This window comes from Narcine bancroftii, chromosome 13 (genome assembly GCF_036971445.1).
Source record: "Narcine bancroftii isolate sNarBan1 chromosome 13, sNarBan1.hap1, whole genome shotgun sequence".
In the NCBI taxonomy this organism is placed as follows: Eukaryota; Metazoa; Chordata; class Chondrichthyes; order Torpediniformes; family Narcinidae; genus Narcine; species Narcine bancroftii.
The window spans coordinates 7165814-7189073 of record NC_091481.1 but is presented as its reverse complement, the minus strand read 5'-3'; the positions used below and the strand labels follow the sequence as shown (position 1 = coordinate 7189073).

Genomic DNA, 23260 nt, shown 5'->3' with positions numbered 1-23260 from the left:
ACTTACTTTTGCACATTATTGATTTTTTTTCTCTCTCTGCATTGCACAGTTGGTTTGTTTACATTTCTTTATTTACATGTGTACATGGAGTAAAATTTTAGGCACGACTAATAAGTAGTAATTCTGCCTGGCTCACAGGAAAAATAATCTCAGGGTTGTATGTGATGTCATACATGTACTCTGACAATAAATCTGAATCTAAAATGGGACTGGTGGCAAAAATGGTGTTTTTTGGTCAGCATAGATAGATGGGCTGAAGGACCTGTTCCTATGCTCTTATCCTCTAACTCAGCATGCTGCTGTTATAAAGTTTGGTGATAAAATATCAATCCTTCTCGATTCAGATTTCCATATTCCTTCCTCTTAAATTATGACAAATGAACAGTAAAGAATGCAGACAGAAAATTGCCCCCAGGACTGTATCCTCATTAATGAGTTGAAGGTGTGCAGGGAAACAAATTCACTGCATCCACAACTTTAACAAAATCAGTTACCCATTAAAAACAGTCACAGCGTGTCAATGCGAATGTAATACAGTGCTCATTTGTAACTCTGCACAGAGAGCATTCAGCTCATACATTTATTAAGCTTATATATACCAATTATAACCAGTGTGAGGCTGTAAAATTGAAACACGCAGAAATTCAGAGAGTGGGATCATTCTAACCTGACTTACTGAGCACTGAACGAACTGGTGGATTAGCTGGCCATTATAGATGCAACACGATTATGTCCAAGAAGACCCCAAAATCAAATCTAATGGAAAAAAAAAGACTCATCAATAATAAAAATAAAATTCCTGGTGGCTTTTTAAATTTATGAAATAGTAAAGGGAAAGGTTCCATATTGTCAAGTAATACTACAATTAGAATGTAACACACATGAAATTCTTTAACTTTATCTTACAGAAGGCCTTTTGAAAGAGAAAAAATATTCCGACTGTAAAGGCCGATATTCTCCGCCCTCACATTGCTGAACCTATCTCCATAAATCCTCCGTGCGTGGCTCTCAAGACGCCGAATCCGATTCTTCCTCAGGATGGTCAAACAGATGGAGTGCAGCGCTCCGCCTCGCTCCATAAATGTACTGCTGCTGCAAGCGGCTGGCTAGGGGCGGGCTGATGGTGTCACAATAACTCCGTCAGCCGTGATCCAGGGCCTAGTCATTGAAGTAGTAACCTCGTGTAAGTGTCAGAGGGCAGGAGGAGGATCAATGGCCACCTTCGTTACCCATATTTCCCCCTCGCAGCTGGAAGGGCTCCGCGTTTCCAGCTGCATGGGGGATTACGGATAACAAAGACGGCCATTGCTCACCATGTATGTATGCTATTATGTTGAAGGGGGGGCACTACTGCACCAGTTGCCCCACCTCCCTCAGCTCCGGAGGACATAACGAGGCGCTGCTCTTCATGAAAGTGACGCTGCCGCAGCCTTTTAGGCTTTCTCTATAAAAAGATAAGTGAACATTTTTTTCCGCCAATGGAGTTGGCCACAAAACAGCACCCCTCCATAAAAACACCCAGGGAGTCGTCACTTTGTCAAGTGCCCCTCACAGAAGTGAGACCCCAGGGAGGAATGAACTCATGGCCCCTGGTGGCTTTATTTTTAACTTGGCACCTTGGAGTGTGAGTTGAGGTGTGCCTTATACAATATCTCATGGAATGGTCCACTCACCTCTTGAAACCTGAACAATGGGTCACTGAAAGAGGAGGCAGAAATCAATCCCTAGGCACACCTTGTGCACCACTTCCACTACTCTTTTTCCCATCATAATTCTGAATTTGGATGCACACAGTTCAGGCCACCATCCTGTCAACTTTCCACAGGAACTCTATCGAGAGCTCAATCTCGGTTGCCAGAGAGCTTTGGATTGGAGGTCAATCCACATGACCATAAGAGCGGCAGAGAGGATCACTGGGGTGTCCTTCTTCCCCCATTGATTGGATTTACCAGGATGGTTGCCTAAAGAAGGCTCGCAACAAGAATCCCTACCACCCTGTATTCAACATCTTCCAGCTACTCCCTTAAGGAAACAAATATAGAAGTATCAAAGGCGGAACCACTAGGCTGAGAAACAGCTTCTTCCCACAGGCAGCGAGACTGCTGAACTGCCCATACAAACCATCTACTATTATTTTTTTAAAAATATATTTATTTTTGTTTTTACGTCCTGCACATTTGTACCATTGTCTGGGTGTGCATTATGTATGAATGCATGTTTACAGTGTTTTACACCGAGGACTGGAGAACGTCATCTTGCTAGGTTGTAATCAACTTGAACTTGAGCAAATTGTTTGTGAAACACAAAAGCCACACATGCTGGAAATCAAATTCTTTTGCTCCCCTTTCTCTTTGGTTCATTGACCTTCAGTTGTCAACTTCCCAATGAAAGCAATCCACCCTTCCTTAATTCATCATAATCTTTCATAACATTGATAAATTTTCTAAGATCATCCTTAAACTCAGCTCTTGAAATTAAAGTTCTCTATATGCAAGTCTCTCTTATCAACAGTTACTTCTCTATCCTTTCTCCATGGGCTGTGTGCCCCAAAACTTACTGACTCTCCTTACTTGATTCTGCACCGAGGCAGTTCAGAGTCAACCACTTGGGTTTGGAGGCATACATAGCTCAGAACATTAAAGGATCGATTCCCTTCTTCTCTGAAATAAGGGTGTTTGAGAACCAACAGTCTAACAACTATTTAATTTTCCTTTTAAAATTTCATTTGTTAAATTCCTTTGAATCTCTTTGGATTATTTGGTCCAGGGTTCTGGATACAAGTCCAACAACGACCACTATTCATATTTCTTCAAGAATCTAAAGCTGTATCTTTTCCATTGCTTTTGCATCCAGAAGAAATTTGAACATCTTCCCTGCTGATCTTGGTTAGTCACCGACGAACATGGTGAAAGGTTTCACCAGGACATTGCAACCACGGAAAAGCGGTATCAGGGCAACTGGAATCCATCGCTGCCGGTCGACTATTGTTGGACACTGTCCCCATTTTTCCTTTCTGAAAAAATTTGCTGTTCAGTGCTCTCAATGCTCCCCTGCAGTTTTTAATAACTTGCTCAACCTCCAATGCAGAGCCATAGGTAAATGTTGATGTCCCTTTCAGTTCTGCTACTCTGTTCTATTTATAGCTGTATTTCTCAGTGGCTTTGCCCTGTTTATGAGGATTGGAAAGGGATTTTCTAAAGTGCTGTTACCTTATTGGCAGAGCAATCCTGAATTAGAACACCGGGATTGTCAAATTAATGGGAAAGCTAATTTAAACTTTAAAGTTGGCCAACAAGGCTTCATTTTACGCATGTAGGAATCCCATATGCTTGTAGTCTCCTAGCCTAAAGCAAGTAAATTATTATAAATTAATTTCCTATTAATGATCCAATCCACAGGAAACTCTTGACGCAGAGGAACTAGTTTGTTCAGATTGCCCCCTCCCATGCATTACAAAAGGCAGCAGAAGGGACCATGCTGGTCAATAAACTGGGCCACATGCTAACATAAAAGTTGCATCTTCAGTTCTCCTCATATTGAAAGAGCACTTGAACATGGTTAGGTTACATGGAAAAATTATGTGAAACTGAATATACAAAGATGGCATAATGAATTGCAATCGTGTTATATTTGGAAAAGATAACATAATTTGCAAAATAATTATCCTTTTTGTTTTAAGATGTGAAGTTTATATTTGGAATATATGGGTTTGGATGTTAAATAAATGATATGTAAAGGGTTGGCCCCACCATGATTACCAGCCACCCCACATCTCCATCGGGCACACAAAACTCAAAACGGTCAACCAGTTTACCTATCTCGGCTGCACCATTTCATCAGATGCAAGGATCGACAATGAGATAGACAACAGACTCGCCAAGGCAAATAGCGCCTTTGGAAGACTACACAAAAGAGTCTGGAAAAACAACCAACTGAAAAACCTCACAAAGATAAGCGAATACAGAGCCGTTGTCATACCCACACTCCTGTTCGGCTCCGAATCATGGGTCCTCTACCGGCACCACCTACGGCTCCTAGAACGCTTCCACCAGCGTTGTCTCCGCTCCATCCTCAACATCCATTGGAGCGCTTACATCCCTAACGTCGAAGTACTCGAGATGGCAGAGGTCGACAGCATCGAGTCCACGCTGCTGAAGATCCAGCTGCGCTGGATGGGTCACGTCTCCAGAATGGAGGACCATCACCTTCCCAAGATCGTGTTATATGGCGAGCTCTCCACTGGCCACCGTGACAGAGGTGCACCAAAGAAAAGGTACAAGGACTGCCTAAAGAAATCTCTTGGTGCCTGCCACATTGACCACCGCCAGTGGGCTGCTATCGCCTCAAACCGTGCATCTTGGCGCCTCACAGTTTGGCGGGCAGCAACCTCCTTTGAAGAAGACCGCAGAGCCTACCTCACTGACAAAAGGCAAAGGAGGAAAAACCCAACACCCATCCCCAACCAACCAATTTTCCCCTGCAACCGCTGCAATCGTGTCTGCCTGTCCCGCATCGGACTTGTCAGCCACAAACGAGTCTGCAGCTGATGTGGACTTTTTACCCCCTCCATAAATCTTCGTCCGCGAAGCCAAGCCAAAGAAAGAAAGGGTTGGCACACTATGCAGTAACCATTAAACACCCGGGAAATTTTCTTTTTAGCTCTGAGGGGGGTGGGTGGGATGGGATAGCTTAGGTGGGAAGTGGGGGGGGGGGGCAGTAAGGGGGTTTGATTTTTTTTTTGTAGTTGTTAAATTTTTTTTATGTTTTATGCTTTGTAAAACCTTTAAATAAAATTTTCCAAAAAAAAAAGAGCATGGTTAGATTTCAGAGAGGGAAATTGATTATGCTATACATGGTTCTGCTCTTCTATGCAGAATTCAGCAAGAGTTTAGGAATTCACTTCCCAGATATAGAACATAGAACACTATAGCACAGTTTGGCCCTCGATGTTGTGCCGACCCATATATTCTTTAAAAAAAACTACAAACCCTCCCTACCTCATAACCCTCTATTTTTCTTTTGTCCGTCGGCCTAAGAGTCTCTTAAAATGCCCTGAATGTTTCAGCCTCCACCCGACCCCTGGCAAGGTATTCCAGGCACCCCCACAGCTCTCGGCATAAAAAAACTCATCCTAAACTTTCAGCCCCTCACTTTGTCCAAATGTTCTCGTGTTTGTTATTTCTGCCCTGGGAAAAAGGTGCTGGCTGTCCACCCTATCTGTACCTCTCATAATCTTGTAGACCTCTATTAAGTCTCTTCTCATTCATCAGATAAAATTTAGACTGAATTTCTTTTATTATCTGAATTACCATCAACTTGCTGCAGAGAATGCTTGCCGATATTAAATGAATACAAGAGTATTAATCACATTTTCTTCCAATGAAATCAATGGGAGTGGGTACAATTGGTACCTAATACTCTCATCTGTATTTGGGACGGCTTCACTTTAAGAAGAAATGGTTGTTTAGATCAACATTGAACACACTGAGTCTGGTCGAATGACTGAAAACAGATGAATCGGTCTTTCACCTTATTGTGACAATGTTGGCAACTGCACTAAAAGCAATTAACTGGGTGACTTGCACTGAGACAGATTCAAGCAGGCAAAAAAAGACCAGAGCGTACATCAGACCGCTCCCAGGGTTTCATTGACGGTGGAGAGGCTGGGGAGTGTTGCACTGATTTACTTTGGTCAAGTACTGGTAGTGAGACAGGTTAGAATGCAGATGGAAGGTGATGAGGAGGAAGAGGGGGGAAATGTCATTAGGACGAGGGAATGGCAACAAATATTTTAATGAGATTCTGAACAAGTAGATCAAATTTCCAGAGAGCACGCTGAAGCTGTAAAGTGCCTGGCAAGAACATACATAAAGCGAAGTGTGAAGTGCCACTGTGGAAGCATCAAGGTCGTGGGCCAAGGAGATCTGACAATCAACATTCACTGTGTGATTCAATTCCATTGTATTGGCCTGTGGAACAATCGATGACTTTGGTGGATAAGAAGACAAGACCCAAAGGTCTTTGATAACTAGTGACCTATCGTGGACATTCAATATCTCCTCACTTGTCAGGAAGGCGCAACAATGACTGCACCTCCTGAGAAGACTGAAGCAGGGCCCTTTGATGAAGGGCTCAAGCCCGACATGTCAGTTCTGTATCTCTGGCTTTGCTACTGTTTGGCCTGCTGAGTCTCTCCAGCATCGTGTGTTTTTACTGACAATAAACTTGTCTTGACTTGGACATATTCTGGTAGGAATGAACTAAGAGCAGGGTAACCAGTCGGAAACTTAACTCACGGGTTCGATTATAAGGAAAAGTTAACATTTTAAGATTGAGGAGTAATTTATTTGAAGCCTACAAAATATTAGACGGAACTGATGGGTAGGTAGACAGTCTAGGATCCCAACAGATTTTGATCTACCTGGGTTTGGAGAACACTATCTGATGTTCAAAGGCAAGCATTCAAGAGTTGTTTGTAAATACTTCCACACACAAAACACCCAGTGATATGAAGGCACGTGAAAGTGCTGGGGCGTGAATCAAGAAGCAAACTGCTAGCAGCATCTGAGAGGAAAGGAATGGTCAACTTTTCAGGTCAAGACCCTGCATCAGATATTGTTTGACCTGCTGAGTTCCTCAGCAGAATTTTTTTTTGTCTTTTTGCGCCATCTGATATGAGGTCCATTGTTAACTTCTAAAATCTGTCAGAGTTCTGTTAGTCAAAGGTATTGAAGGATATGGATACAATGGAAGTTGCATGGATAAGATCATAGCTGAGCCACACCCAAACATGCTGGAGAAGCTCAGCAGGTCATGTAGCATCATGGAAAGGAATGTTTCAGGCCTGGGCCCTTCATTAAGTAAGCTGAGGCATGATATTTATGAATGAATGAACAGGCTTTGGGACTTAAATGGCTTCCATCTGTTGCAACTTTCAAACCCAGATTGAGAATGGTTGAAAGCAAATGGTTTAACTGAAGAAGACACTGCAGCCACAAATTTCAAGAGAGTTTTTCAAGAATTTGTAAATAGCATCATAAATGTAAACAGTGCATATATCAAAGGCAATACTCCAGATTGTTATGGCTAAATTTAGATCAGGAATCATGAAATTATTCATTTACAAAGAGGCACCTCTGGAAAACCAGAGGTGTATGATACAGTGATCATTAGGAGGTCAGAGGTGGAGAGGCCCACAAGCTCATTTAAGTTCTTGGGAGTCACCATTTCAGAGGTGACCATTTCCTGGTCCCAATACACTAATGGCATAGTGGAGAAAGCATGTCAACACTTTGACTTCCTCAGGAGTTCATGTAGGTTTGGTATGACACCAGAAAGGCTGGAAAGTTTCTGGAGATGTGTGGTGGAATATGAGCAGACCAGCTGCATCATAGTTTGGTATGAGGGCATCAATACTCCTAAGCGTAAAGCCCTGCAAAACACAGCCCAAGACATCACAGGCAAAACCCTCCTTACCATTGAGGGCATCTACAGGGAACACTGCCGTCGGAGAGGAGCAGCAATCATCAAGGATCCACAACACCCAGCACACGCTCTGTTCTCACTGCTACCATCAGGAAAGAGGTATCAGTGCCTCCAGACTTACATCACCAGGTTCAGGAACAGCTACCCCTCCACCATTAAACTCCTAAGCAATACGAAATCAGGGACTCATTTAGGGACTCTTTTGCACTTTGAATTGCACAGTCAGTTTGTTTACATTTCTTTATTTGTTTACGTATACGTAGTGTACAGTTTTTTTTGCACCACCAATAAGTGATAATTCTGCCTCACCCACAGCAAAAAGGAATCTCAGGGTTGTATGTCATGTCATGAATGTATTCTGACAATAAATCTGTAATCTGATGAACAATTGGAACAGTAGAATACACAAAGAACAAGGAACTGGGCTCCTTTTCGAATCACAGATGCGCCACAAGAGCATTGACATCTGGAAGGATGTTACCAGCTTGGAACGACCCTCAGTTGTACCTGTACCTAACACCTGTAAGGTTTTAAAATAGTCTTTGAAAAAAGTGTTTTGAATAAAATAATGAATAGATGGGTGAGAGAGCTGAGATTAAAATTGACTGGGTTGTCCTGTGTGGCTCATGAATGCTGCGAATAGAATAAAAGCAGGTCACTGTGATAGCCTCAGTAGGTGAAAGCTCCTTCCCTTAAAGGTCTTGACTACAAATTCAATTCCTGGCCATTGCTCCAAGTTTGAAATTGGACAGGCTGGGTTGGTTTTCCCTGGAACAGAGGAGGCTGAGAGCTGAGATGACAGAGGTATGAGAGATAAAGAGTGGGTAGATAGCTAGTGACATTTGTCGACGGTTAGGGTGTCTAAAATTCAGTGCATAGGTTTAAGAAGGATGTTTAAAGTGGACTAGAGTGGTAAATTCTTTGCACAAAGGGCAGTTGGCATCTGGAATTGGCTATCAGAAGAGGTGGTGGAGGGAGGAATAATAACAGCATTTAAAGGCATTTAGTCAGATGCCTGAACGAGCAGGGTATGCAGAAATATGGAATGGACACAAGTACATTGGAATAGCACAGATAAGCACAATGGTCTGCCACAGATATGGTGGAAGAGGCTGTTTCTATGGTGTGCAATTCTATGCCTGTCTAAATGAAAGGCTGATGCAGTTATCGAGACAAAGGATGGAGTAGTTACTACAACTGCTTTGAGATAAGGACTGTATTCATTATATCAATGTTAATGCTATTCATGAAAGTGTAGTTAATCCAGCAATGACAGAGTAAAGCATTTCTCCTTTTCTCTCCTCCAAAGATGAACACTCACTGTGATGCGTAGATCCACAAGCCCTCAGTGATCAGAGTGTGATCATCTAGTTGCCACACTTTGGTGCTGGTGGGGGTGAGGGGGAAATAAAGTCATGGCATAATTTCACTAGTAATTAGCTAATTGGTCAGTGTTAATGCCCATCCCTAATTACCCTTAAACTGAGGAACAGCCAACCACAATGGCTTGTCTGAAACCATTTGGGCCAGACCAGGTAACAAAGATGGGTTTTGTTCAGATAAGAGAAAAACGCAAAGGTCACACTTGAGACAGAGGTTGTCTCAATTACGATTCAGGCTATTATTTGTATCCCATTAAATTTATTTTTAATTTTAAAAATAATTTGGACAAACATCAAGGTAATAGGCCCTCTTGGCCCACAAGCCCATGGAATAGGCCCTCCTGGCCCACAAGCCGATGCAATAGGCCCTCTTGGCCCACAAGCCCATGCAATAGGCCCTCCTGGCCCACAAGCCGATGCAATAGGCCCTCTTCGCCCACAAGCCATGTAATAGGCCCTCCTGGTCCACAAGCCCATGCAATTAACCTACAGACACCGTATGTTTTTGAAGGGTGGGAGGAAACCAGAGCACCGCGCTGATATGGGGAGAAGACACAAACACCTTACAGACAGCGGCGGGTTCGAACCCAGGTCGCTGGCGCTGTAATAGCACTGGGCTAACCGCTACGCTAACTGTGCCACCCCATTTGTTTGTTCACTGGGTCATGAACATTGATGGCAATGCTAGCATCCATTGTCCTGCCCTAACTGTTCCTAGCCTGAAAAGGCCAGAAACGTAAAGCACATTAACCATATAACCATATACAGCACCGAACAAGCCAGTTTGGCCCTACAAGTCCATGCCGGAACAAATCCCCACCCTCCTCGTCCCACTGACCAGCACCTGCTCCATACCCCTCCAATCCTCTTCCCTCCATGTCATTATCCAGTCTTTCCTTAAATGTAAATAACGTCCTTGCTTTAACCACCTCTGACGGAAGCTTATTCCACATCCCAACCACCCTTTGCGTGAAGAAATTTCCCCTCATGTTCCCCTTATAATTTTCCCCCTGCAATCTCAAACCATGGCCTCTGGTTTGAATATCCCCCACTCTTAATTGAAAAAGCCTATCCACGTTGACTCTCTCCGTCCCTTTTAAAATCTTGAACACCTCCATCAAATCCCCCCTCAATCTTCTACGCTCCAGAGAAAAAAACCCCAGGCTCCTCAACCTTTCTCTGTAACTCAAACACCTGAGTTACATTGGTGTCTTATACAAGCTTGTCTGGGTAAGAGAAGTAAGTTTTCTCCTCTATAGACTAATCAACCAGATACTTTTACCACAAGCCACTATTTGTTATCGCTATAAGGTTTAAATCCAGATTTAATGACTGAATTTAATTCTTCAATTTTATGATATTGGATTGCCAGATGAATGCATTTCCAGGTATCTGGATATAAATCCCAGCAACTTTGCATAAATGGCATCTTAAATTTTAAGGGCTTGCCTATTGATTGTCGATTAAACCTGTTGTTTGTCATGTTTCATGGTCAATTCTTCTTGCAACAACCAGTGCTAAATGAATGGCAAACTACTCTGTGGGTAACATATTCAATAGTTACATAGACAACAGAACAAGGAAGAATATAGCAGAGGAACAGGCCCTTCAGCCCACATGCCTGTGCTGAACATGATGCCCAAATCAGACTAAAACTCTGCTGCTTGCACATGGTATATATCCACCTCTCCCCTGCACCTTCCTGTCTATCAGGAAGCCTGGTAAACACTACCAGTGCACCTGCTTCTACTCCTGGCAACCCATTGCTGGCACCCACCTCTGACTATGTAAAAAAAGTGGTTCTGCACATCTCCTTTAAACTGCGCTGAATGTGATGCCGAGCTAAACTAAAATTCTTCTGCCTGTATGTGATCTGTAACCCACCCCATTCCCTGCATAGTCAAATGCTGAGCTGGACGCCTCTTACGTGCAAACGTCATGCCTGCTTCGACCATTACCCCAGGCACCCTGTTCCAAGCACTTACCATTTTCTGAGTAACATAAAATAATTCTGCTCATCTCCTTTCACCTTTACCCCTCTCACCTTCATTCCATGTGCATTTGGGAGGGAATAACGTGACAACAAATTACAAATAAATGCCTGCGTAATTACAAGTTATTCTTATCTGATTTTCTCAGGTTGTTAGAATCGTTAAATTTGTACCTATATCAAGAACTGGTTTTTACTGGAATATCATTTGGCCAGACATCCAAATCTATTGTTTTCCACTACTGCATACCTTGGGATATACACTGCTTCTCAATAACAACCTGTGAAGGAGTATGATTGCCAAATAAAAGAATAAATAATTTATGTACAGTACCCTCAGAAGTTCAGAAAGTCTTTTAATGCATCACAATGACTGACTTGTACTGGATTGGAATGGTTTCAGGCAATGGAATATAATTGATTGGCTGCACCCGATGTGAGTGAACGAACGAATGAATGAAGAATTTATTGTCATATAAGTAAGTACAATGTACAGATGAATTGAAAATCTTACTTGCTGCAGCTTCCCAAGTCCATGAGACATATTCATTTTTGTTAACATTTCAGAAGAGAAAATATTTTAGGAAGAGAAAAAAAATTACAGTGGGCTGGTGGGGTAACTTGTGTGCTGTGTAAATGTTACAGATAGATCTTTGATGGTTGTGAGGTAATGGTGTGTTCCATGGTCAGGAGAGATTCTGGCTAGAGGAGGGGCAAAACAAGGAAATTCTTGTCCTCTTGAGGGGCAGATTAAACTTGTAATTTACACATGTGCACAGACCCTTAGTGATTTTGGCAAAAACATTCTGGACCCCTCGCCGAAACAACGCAATTTGGAAAGCATGCAATTTAAATAGATTGAGAAAATGGAAGGCATAGATAGGGGGAGATACAAGACCAGGGACAAGTAATGCAGTCGCACAGGTCCTAGAATCCTTAAAGCCTCTGCCTGCAGCCTAAGGGAGTGGAGAGGACAGCAAGTGATGTGATATTCTGTAGCGAGGAACTGGAGTTCAGATTTGGGTCATATTTAACTGTGATGTTTACCAGATGTTCCAGGTTTACAAGGGTTGATACCTGGAGATGTCCTCACTGCAGGTCAGCACCAGTCGCTGGATGGAATATCACACCATGCTTCTTGCGGGAACAGCCAATCATTCTCAGCAAATTGATCACTCCAGCATCCCTTCCACCCTGGGATTACGAAGGAAAAGCCAATAGAATGCAGGGTGTTCTAACATGATGAGCCACATATGTAGTGTAGTTCTGTTATCCATGAGGATGTAGAATTTTCACTAGTTGACTGTCAAGATACCTCCATCATTCTGTTAGTTAAGATGTGGCGGGGGGAGGGGGAGGGTGGTGGGGGTTTGCTGGTGATGAGCTGCTAGGATGGGTGGGTGAGCATTTGATAACTCGAGGGCTGTCAGTTTATTGTTGCTGGGTCTAAATCAGGAACTGAAGCATGAAAGTTTGCGGACGCTGAGATTGTCGTAAAAGCTCTGGAGGAACTCAGCAGGTCTCACAGCATCCATAGGTCGTCGAGATATAAAACCGACATTTCTGGCCTTAGCCCTTCTCCTGAAATGTCAGATATATATCTTGACGTCCTATGGATGCCGTGAGACCTGCTGAATTCTTCCAGCATTTCTGTGTACTTACTAAATCAGGAACTTACTGCCCCCAGCAGAGTGGGAGCACCTCCACCTGAAGGTCGATGTTGGTTCAAGAAGGCAGTTAACCATAACTCCTGGGTAATTAAGAGTGGACAAAAAAATATTGGCTTTGCCAGCCACACCCATGTATGAACGAAAAAAGCTTGAAGCATATACTCTCCCATTGTTACACATTCTCCTTAAAAAAAAGGAAAATCCTCATCAGAAGAGAACAGTAAAGAACGTTTGGTACGAAAAATATAAGGAACATCTAAGGCTCAGAAGAGAAAAAAAGTGAAGCGCAGTTTAGATAAAGCATTACTCTGCCTTCCAAATGATCAGAAAAACCAGTGAGGGTAACTAACAATGCTGGGATTCATTTGATATTCGTATCATTTCCAGGTAATAGCATGCATGATGTCTTGACCTGAATTTTAAGGCTGTATGTATTGTGATAACGCTGCTATCTACCACAGTGAAAATGATTGGATAATTTTCCTGGCAATGGGATGATAACAATACTGTAAGTAATTTTATTTGATATTATACGTATAATTTAAATGTAACTCTCCAATTATAGTGGTTTTTTTTCTTCTAGAGATATAATCCTGCTCTTGCTGGGAGCAGATGCTACACTGGTATCTTCTAGTGCAGTCATCCTCAACCTTTTCTTTGGCTATTCTGCCCATATAGGATTTGTTTCTCCCTTTCCTTAAACAGATTCCTGGTTTAGGCCTATTTTGACCCTTATTTGCTGTGGGGTGGCCTGTGCGGCGTGAATGAAATGTCCCAGACACTTTCCAACTCATGGGCTGCCATCCTGTCATCTGAAAATATCGAAAGAGTAAAGTGAAGTATTCCTTTGCAGCTCAATTCATCTGTTGGAGATGCGAGATTCTGTAAGTCAGCGCGTCTCCAGTGAAGGCAGGCTCACTGACCATCTCTTGCCCCTGACCACCCACCAAAGAAAATCTGGGGAGTCCAACAAGCGATCCAAAAGCCTTTTTTTGCAAAATATTTGATGTTTGAATAATGTAACAAAACCACTGTGGCTGTTCACACTGCAGGAAAGGCCTGTCTTGTTATTAAAAACAGTAAGTGAAGAAATAGAATAGTTTCCTGCATACCGTACATCGAGAGTAATGAGGAAGTTACATCCGTGGAAGCTCAGCGTATTGATTGTGGTCCACTTAATCTTCCAGTGCACTGCCTCATAACATTCTCGATAGACTGGAACTGGAAAGATTAACTCTAAAATCCATTCACTCGCTGTTCTATTTACTGACAGTCCAATACTTAGCCTGGGGTTCTGCACACTGTCATGTTACTTTGTTGAACTGCCTGCCAATTGATTGTCCACCTACAAACATGCGGACATGAAAAATTCTGTTGTAGAACCTGAGGAAATGTCACATGCACAAAAGACGACTGTAGGTTTTGTACTCTCCTTTGTAGTTTATTTTTTAAAAAGTTCCAAACCACAGCTTTATTTGTGACACAAGCTGGCCCGAGATAACGAACAGGTTCTTTTTTTTATGATGCCCATAATTTGATTTTGTCCAATGTTGGAAAGTTAACAAAAATAGCAATCACATCTTCACGGTATTGCAACAAATGCCATTGAAAGCATGCGAGACTGGTTAAAAGAGGCAATCAAGTGGATGGAGACAGGAAACTAGTTCTGCCGTTCGCAGTTAGGGTATACTGTTATCAGTAATCCAAGCAACCAGCAGCCTCAAGCAACCAGCAAAAAAAATTGAGGAAAATAAATAGGTAAAATATACGGAAGTTTAAAATTGCTGTGCCTTGCCGTTAGTTTGCCAATCGCGCAACATGCGATCTCAAACAAATGGAAAATTCGCTTATCCGGCATCTACCAATCCCCATAGGTACTGGATACCAAGAGTTTTAACTGTATTTTTGAATTGAATAATATTAAGGGAGCTTGTTCATTTGTAGGGGGGTGATCATAAGATGTTTGTATCTTTGAGATTATTGCTAGGACTGTCACTCTAGAACAGCCTTTCTCAACAGCCCCCTTGGGAGCCACAGCCTATTTTCTTTTCATAAATATTTTCCAATTTTTATGCAGTCGGAGAGTGGTGGATCTGTGGAATTCTTTGCCACAGAAAGTGGTTGAAGATGGTTCCTTATCTATATTTAAGAGGGAGCTAGATTTGGGCCTTCTGGCTAAGGGGATCGGGGGTATGGGGAGAAGGCAGATTCTGGGTATTGAGTAGACGATCAACCATGTTCAAAATGAATGGCGGTGTATGCATGAAGGGCCAAATGGCCTCCTCTCCTATTTTCTATGTTTCTATGAAAGGCGGTCCATAAACTGAGCAGAGTCCTAAAGGGGCCACAGCCAAAAAAAACCATTGAGAATGGCTGGTCTAAAAGATGCCAGTGTTGCTTCTTTGTGCTTTGGGATTTCTCCTTCATTCCTGTGTCTGTATCTTCAGGGGCCTCACACAACCTGCCTTAATCGTACTTCTCTCTCTCCTTTTGTCATACATTCTCTTTCTCTCCCTTGGGTTGGTACTTCATTGTCTCATTTCTACACATTAATTCCATACTAGCCATCTTATTCTGCCTTTTCCAAGAAAACAGTGTCCTTTCCATTGGAACGGAATCCAAGAGGTTTAAAAGGATTTTAAAAAGAACTCTAACCCAGATTAATCACATAATTTCTTCATTAAATATCACTCAAATTAACAGAAATAGGAGCAGAAAAGAGTATAGAGTACCTTGTGCCATGTCTGTTATATGGGAGTGGGATGCAGAACTGAAATGGTTGGCCACTAAGAGATCCAGTTCACTGATGCGGACCAAGTGAAAGTGCTCTGCAAAGTGATTTCCCAGTGTTCCTTCTCTCACTCTCCTTGTACAAACCTTTGCCTTTCCAATGCAGCACAAATACTCTCAATGGCTGAGTCAGGGCAACTCTCATTGGCTGAGTCAGGGCAACTTTCATTGGCTGAGTCAGGGCAACTCTCATTGGGTGAGTCAGGGCAACTCTCATTGGCTGAGTCAGGGCAACTCTCATTGGCTGAGTCAGGGCAACACTCATTGGCTGAGTCAGGGCACGGAGTCAGGGCAACTCTCTTATTGGCTGAGTCAGGGCAACTCTCATGGGCTAATCTAATACAACTCTCTTGATGAAGTGTCTTGAACAGAAACGTCATCTTTCCAATTCCCTCCACAAACGCTGCCTGTCTTGCTGAGCTGAGCTCCTCTCCTACAGCTAGTCTATTTTTTGCTTCAAATTTCAGAATCTGCAATCTCTCGTGCCTCTCATGAAGTGCACATTGGATGACCCAAAGCAACATGCATTGGTTGACCCAAGACAACTCTGATTGTCTAATCAAATGTAATTTTCATTGACTCTCGGAGTGTAACTTACTAGTGGCAACAATGCTGCTAAGACAAATTCTTTGCATTTTCTGATTAGGTGGTCACAGGAACCTGGAACGTGGGCACAAAATTAGCTAAATGTTCCTTTTCTTTTGTTTTGGATTGTGGCCCAACTGCTAAATGGTGACTGAATCTTGGCCATTTAGTCCAGTGGCACCAATTTTTAATTTTTAAATGTTTAAATTTAGACATTCAGCACAGTATCAGGTCCTTTCAGTCCATGACCCCATGCTGACTAATCACACCCAATTAACCTGCAACCACCAGTATGTTTTGGAGGGTAGGAGGAAACCGGATCCCTTGGGGAAAACCCACACAGACACGGGGAGAGAACGGACAAACTCCTTAGAGACTGCGTGGGATTCAAACCCCATGTCACGATTGGCGCTTTAACAGCGTTGTGCTAAAGGCTACGCTAACCATGCTGTTCATGGAATAAAGGAATAGTGAGAATAAGTCTTAAAGCAGTAAACAAAAAAGAGGTAGAGAACATTCCATTCCATATGTTGATGATTCAGCAAGGTTAAAGCTGACTGTGAAGAACAACAAGATTTGGCAAAGACAGTAAAAGACTATGAACCATTCGGTAAGGGGCATGACATCCTCAGAATCATCTTTGGAAACATGCACATATGGAAAAGTCTGTTGGAATGTTCTGGAAAGCTGGAAATATGTCTTTATAAATTTGCAAATTGTGAGCCATGTGACAGATACCCCTGTGGTGAGACTAGTTGCAGGTGGCAGTGCCTCTGGCTGTAACGGAGTTTTCACACTTTGCAAAGCAACAATAAAGCACTTAGCAGCTGTATTTACATTTGTTTGTCGAGTGTTCACAGGTACATTTTAACAACAGAATCACTGAATTTAGGCCATCAATAAAGCCATTTGGCCCATCAAGAGTACTCCAGCTTATGGCTGGGGTTAAAAAAAATCTCAGGGTTGTATGAGATGACACGTATGTACTTGGTCAATAAATCTTACCTTTGAGCATTGAACCCAACTGGTTCCATTTCTTGAATCTATCCTTACTTCATCACAAAATTTTCCCTTTTACCAACTTCCCTTTTGAAAGCCATCAGCTTTTGTCGACGATTCGAGCAGTGTATGCAACTCGCTGCTACTTGCTACTTAGAATGTGTCTGCAGATCTCCTTTCCTTCTTTCTCTCTGTGCTTCTCTGTTCATTGACCTTGCCGATTTTAGAAACAACTAGTTCATGCGAAGTTCTTCATGGTTTTAAATAGAAAGCACAAACTTCAATTTACTTAGTGCCTTACACATCCCCAGGTCATCTTCTCAGTCAGGGATTAGACAGAGAAAACAGCTGTTCATTCTGGTCACAGAAATGGAGGATTTGATCTTTGCTTGAGGGACATTCAGATCACTACAGCAATTTTGACGTAAAGAAAGGATATGGAATTATATACACTGGTATATAAAAAAAATAATTGCAATGATGAGTAAGTGAAATCATTAATACTGAGTGAACCAGTGTTTACATTAGACACTGCAATATCAGCAACATGCTAAGGTTATCACAACTAAATTGCTCTTCCAACAGTATTAAGGATAGAAGGTAGATGATAGTAATCCGGATGTTACCAGAATCACAGAGATATTAACATTGCACTGGGAGTTTTGTATTTCACCAATTCTTCAAATGAAAATGTCAGTTTTAATCACTACATCTTTCCTCGATACAGATAATTTTATGAAGCTCTCTGCTGTCAACACACAGAGAACGACGACAGAAAATTGATTCTCACCTCAGACCTGTTATGTGAGCAGATAGGAAAGGATTAGAGATTTGCGGATTGAATGCAGGCATCTCTACTCATAGAACATACCCGTGTGTCAAGCCCTGCAAAATGTTAGTGGGCACAGCCCAGGACATCATATGCAAAACCTCACCATTGAGAACATCTCCCGTGAATGCTACTATCAGAGAGCAGCAGCAATCATCAAGGATCCACACCAGCCGCTCTGTTCTCGCTGCTGCCATCAGCAAAGAGGTATCGTTGCCACAAGACTCGCACCCACCAGGTTCAGGAACAGCTGCTACCCTGTCCACCATCAGACTCCGCAACAATAAACTCAATCAGGGACTCATTGAAGAGTTCTTATTTTTGACATTATTGATGTTTTTTTCCTCTCGTATTGCGCAGTTTGTTGATATAATCATCTTTATTTTTTTACATGGGTACATTAAGTAAAATTTTTTGTACTACCAATAAGAGGTCATTCTGCCTCAACAGCAGGAAAAGGAATCTCAGGGTTGTATGCAATGTCATGTATGTACTCTGACAATAAATCTGAAATCTGAATTTAGAACATAGAACTTCAAACATTGTAGGACAGTACAGGTCCTTTGGATCTCGATGTTGTGCTGACCTATATATTTCTACCAAAGAAAAAAATACTAAGCCCTTCATACCTCATAATCTCTATTTGTTATTATTATCTACTATTTATTACTAATATTTATTTTAATATATACTGTGTATATGTATTGTTTGTCTGTATGTGTGTTGTCTGTACCTGTGTTTTAACACTGTTCTGCCTCATGGTCCAGAGAATATTGTTTCGTTGGGTTGTACTGATACAATCAGATGACAAATAAATTTGAACCTGAACAAATGGGAGGAGCAGAGAGAGGCAAATTGGTTAGCACAGATAAGTTGGGCTAATGGGCCTTTCTCCATGCTGTACAACTCTATGAATCTAGAAATCATTGAACCAAGACCACCACATGTATCTTTCCATCATCCTAGCTTGATAGTCGGGGAAAAGCAGCACTTGGAGTCTTTATTCAAATTTTGTTTCCTGGCAATGCCAGATTTTAATACCATCCCTTACTAACCAAAGAGACGTCAAGTTGCAAAGGCATTGGTGGGGCTGGAGACACAGAGAGTTCAGCAGTTTTCCTCTTAAATGTGAACCTCAGCACTCATTACAATATATGTATACTTGATCTCGTGAGGGACACAAGCAAACCAGATGGTTTCAAGAACAATGTGATTTTTAATTAGGGAACCATAAGAACTGCAGATACTGGAATCTTGATCTGAAACATTGTCCAGTCCTCTTCATGGATATGACCTGACTCACTGAGTCCTCCAGCTACTCTTTGTTCATGCTTGCTTTTTTTTTTAAACTGAAGACTTATTTAATGACTTAAATGTCCAATTCCTGTGGTGGGACTTCAACTCAAATTTTGGATCAAGAGTCCAAGTTGCTGGATCCTAAACTACCAATGTAATGACTACATAACCAACTACAAGCAATTTTAAGATGCAGCGCACTTCACTCACTGACACATTTAGATTGAAGCTCCAATAATGTGTAACCATTGTAAGGAAGTCATTATAACCTCTCCAATTGTTCTGAGGCCCTCTTTGGCATGGATGGTCAATCTTTGGGTCTGCCTTGGATTGGAAAGTGTTTGCAGGTTTCAGGATGACTCTGATTGTCCTCCGTCTTAGCCTCCCAACGTGTCTGTCCATGGTCTCATCCACTGCCAAACTGAGACCACCAGTAATTTGGAGGAGCAACACCTCATCTTCCATCTGGGCACCCTCCAACTGGATGGCATTAATATCGACTTCTCTGGCTTTTGTTAAACTGCCCCCACTCCACTCACTTCTTCCCCCATTGCCTTCCCCAATTCTAGCGCCATTTTCCTTGTCTCCTTTCACACAAACAAAATCAATTTCTTCCTTTCCCCTTATCATATCCAATTAACACCTTTTGATGGTCTGTATTCTGAGATTTTCTGTCTTTTCCTTATTCTTTGCTGATTCCTTGGAGGAGCTCAAGCCCGTAATGTCAGCAATATATCTTTATCTCCTATGAATGCTACAAAAGCATGATATTTGGTTCTAAGCATTGAGCTGGGGAATCATCTTTATTCCACCTGCCTTGTTGCACGAGCTAAAAATTGTGAGCATCTTAACGAGATCACTTCTTTTATTTCCGAACTCGAGGATCAGAGGATCATGTGACAGACCTAGACAGGAACTAGTCAGATATACATTTACTGTAGTAACTGCAGCCTTTTGAGTTAAATTTTAAATTAAATTTAGACATACAGCAAGGTAACCAGCCCTTCCATCCCGCATCCCTGTCCCAGCCAATGAACCTACAACCCTGTATGTTTTTGAAGGGTTGGAGGAAACCGGAGCACCTAGACGAAACCCTTGCAGACATGGGGAGAACATATAAACTTCTTACAGACAGCGCCAGATTCAAATGCAGGTCGCTGGTGTTGCAACAGCGTTGAACTGAACGCTATGCTAACCGTGCCACCCGTAAAGTGATTAACATTGAATGCTTTTGTCCAGGTAAAGTCTCACTAATACCCTTGTACTTAAGAGTAAACTAAGATTCTGTCTGATCTATTCACTTGATGTTAAAAATCCTATGGCATTCCTTACATCCACAATCTTATTAAATTGAAAAGTTATTTCCAATGGTGAAGTGGTCTAATCTGGCTCATTTACAAAAAAAAAGGAACATTGAAGATATCTCCAGATGCAGAATGTTATACGTTATATATCCCTTGGCAAATATTTACAAAGAACCAAATGACGAGGTCATTTACTTCATGCTGATTGACCCCTTTTAGCAATGCATGGGATGCATTCATCAATGGTCCCCTATGTTCAGCCCCAGGACGAAACCATGAAGACAAGTGAAATGCACCTGAATGCAAGTTTGTTGTGTTCATGGAGGAAGCTTCCTTCACACACTCAGTTAAAAGCTGCCTCACTGACACCATTTCTGTTATAAACCATTGGCATGTTTGGACTGAGATTGCTTATCTCTTTGTACCCTTGAGAAAACGGTGGTGATCCAGCCCTTGAATCGCAACAGTTTGATGCATTGCCTATTTTTGCGACGGGGGAGGGTGTCAGCCAGCTCCTTCCCTGAGTGTAACTGCGTTCTGCAATGAGTGTCAGTAAATGGACCGTCATGACAAAATAAATGATGCTTCAAGTTTGAAAGCATAAAGGGGTCGCAATCCCCTCTCTACAACTCCTATAACAAAACCATTATGACAAGTGAAATGCAACTGAGTGCAATTTACCTGTCTTAAGGGAAAAATATTCCCACACAATGGTGTCCTATATCCTCAGGTAAAACCTGCCACACAAGCACTATTTCTGTACAAGTCATCAGCACCTTTCAACCAAAGATGAGGATGTGTCAGAATCAAAGCACAGAAGAAGGATTTCAGTCTCTAGAATTCATACTATACTAGCCATGTCTACAGAGAACATAAAGAACAATAGAAGAACAGGTCCTTTGGCCCATGATGTCTGTGCCAACCATTGTGCTTAATTTAATGAATCCTACTGGCCTGCATGTGATTCATATCTTTCCATCCCTGCATAATCCTGTGCCTGTCAAAATGCCTCTTCAACATCACTATCATGTCTGGGCATTCCAGACCACCTGACACACTGCATTCTCTGAAGGGTTCAACCGCCTGCAGCTAATGCAGGCAGCTCTGAACACGCTTTCAAGGGTCAGTGTGGAGTCGATGAGCCGAAGAGTCTGTTTCTATGTCGTACCTCTCTGGTTCCAGAGATTATTTTTATTCTATTGGCCCTTCTCCAACTATTTTTTTTACCTTGGAATTGTCTATACTATTTACTGTGGCTATTCTAAATCTTTCCTCACCAATACCTGATCCACTTTAATTTACTTATAAGATTTAGAAATTGTTCTCAGTGAAGAAATGTGGGTGAGTGAACTTGGAAGATTTACAGAGGGATGTCCTCTGAGGTGCATTGGTGTGAAGGGACTTCTGTTGCATTGGCTATGGTTTCTGTTCCTCCTGCCTACGGAATAATTAACAATCAAGATTACACTAAAGAGAAAGATTAGTTGCCACACAATTAAACATGAGCAACAAAACACTGAAGAAAAGAAGGGTTGGTTTTAAGGATGTATGCAGGGGAAATGGCCACTCTCTCTCGTATCCACTAATTCTATGGGAAAAGTACCATCGCAAATGGGTTTGTACCATTAATCTCAGAGGTAGTTTTATGTTACTGAATACTGAAACTATTGTTGCGTTCTAGTTTATTGGATGTTATGAAGGACTGACTTTAATTTCATGACCTTTCTCCTACATACCAATGGATCAGGGCTCTGGGCAAAACAGCTCCTCTTTCAAGAGTTCAGTTTCTCATATTTCATTAGGACATTGAATGAGTCCATCAGGTGTGCGTTGGCTCTAAGACAGAATTGCCAGTTTCGTCCCAGGAAAAGTGAGATATTTCTCCCTGATGTACCACCTACAAATTGGAGGAACTGCACCTCATCTTCTATCTGGGCACTCTCCAACTGGATGGCAGTTTCTGTTAAATCCCCCATCCCCCTTCCCTTTGTTGTCCTTCCCCCAGCTTTCTCTCTCTTCCCTTTTCCCTTCTGTCTCCTTTTACAGAGCCAAAATCAATTCTCACCTTTCCTCACCTATCCAACCTTTTGGCTGTTGATCTGGACTCTTCTCCCTGCCATTCTTCAGTCTTTATTCTTCCTGGGTTTTTTTTGTTGCTGGTACCTCAAAGAAAGATTCAGTCTCAAAATGTTGATAATAGATCTTTACCCATTTTCCAGTTCTGTTTAAACTCTCAGTCATTGGACCAATGCCTCTTTTTGCCTTCACCTTGTTCCTTGGAGCACACTGGGACTGCAATTGATAATGTATATCATCGGTTATAAAGGATACTCTGAGGTTGTTCACAGTATGGGTTCATTCATTCTTTTATTCATATTCTTAGGGCTTCAAAGATTCTTGAAGTACTCATCCCACCCCAACTCTCCAAGGCTCTCTCTATTCAGATTACCAGTACTCCCTCTAGCTCATGTCTTAAGGCAAAATGAGCCGTGTGTTCGATTCAGGGTGATCATCAAGAGAAATAAGCTTCAGACTGGAGTTCAGTTGCCATGAAAGGGAAGAATTTACCTTCACTCTAAGGCCAGGAGCAGCACAGGAATCAGAAGAACAAAGCATTGCTCAAACGTGCTCATTTAAAGCCCCAAAGACTGGATTTCTGAGACACGGGAGTCCTGTTGTACTCCTTCTCACCTGATCTGTTGTAACCTATTCCCAAATGGTCTTCTGTTGTACGCACCTCCATCCTTCCCTCCAGCTCTGCTTTGAAAACTGTAACCCCTCCACTTGTACCCTGGTTGTGAAGCAGGGGCACTGTCCCAAAATACTGCCTGGTTTTCTTTCACAGGGAAAACATAAGGGACCCTTAATTTGAGACCATTTCTACTCACAGATGCTGCCTGACCCACTGAGGTCCTCCAATACCTCAACAT

General features: G+C 42.1%; 1 protein-coding gene and 2 long non-coding RNA genes across 7 annotated transcripts in view; 2 read left to right on the top strand and 1 right to left on the bottom strand.

The window, feature by feature from the left end:
- The window catches only part of usp6nl (USP6 N-terminal like), a 955431-nt gene that overhangs the window by 207378 nt on the left and 724793 nt on the right, over positions 1 to 23260 (top strand). The gene's annotated exons all lie outside the window — the stretch shown is intronic.
- LOC138748778 (uncharacterized) overlaps positions 683 to 23260 on the bottom strand; it is a 404609-nt gene continuing 382031 nt past the window's right edge. Inside the window, exon 4 of the long non-coding RNA XR_011348245.1 lies at positions 683 to 756. This is a non-coding gene — a long non-coding RNA (uncharacterized lncRNA). The remainder of the gene's footprint in view (positions 757 to 23260) is intronic.
- The window catches only part of LOC138748139 (uncharacterized), a 30259-nt gene continuing 18257 nt past the window's right edge, over positions 11259 to 23260 (top strand). Inside the window, exons 1-3 of one of the 2 annotated variants that reach the window (XR_011347822.1) lie at positions 11259 to 11336; positions 12915 to 13035; positions 17629 to 18516. This is a non-coding gene — a long non-coding RNA (uncharacterized lncRNA). Of the gene's footprint in view, positions 11337 to 12914; positions 13036 to 17628; positions 18517 to 23260 lie in introns of those variants that run through there. The other variant, XR_011347821.1, reaches the window with a different exon arrangement.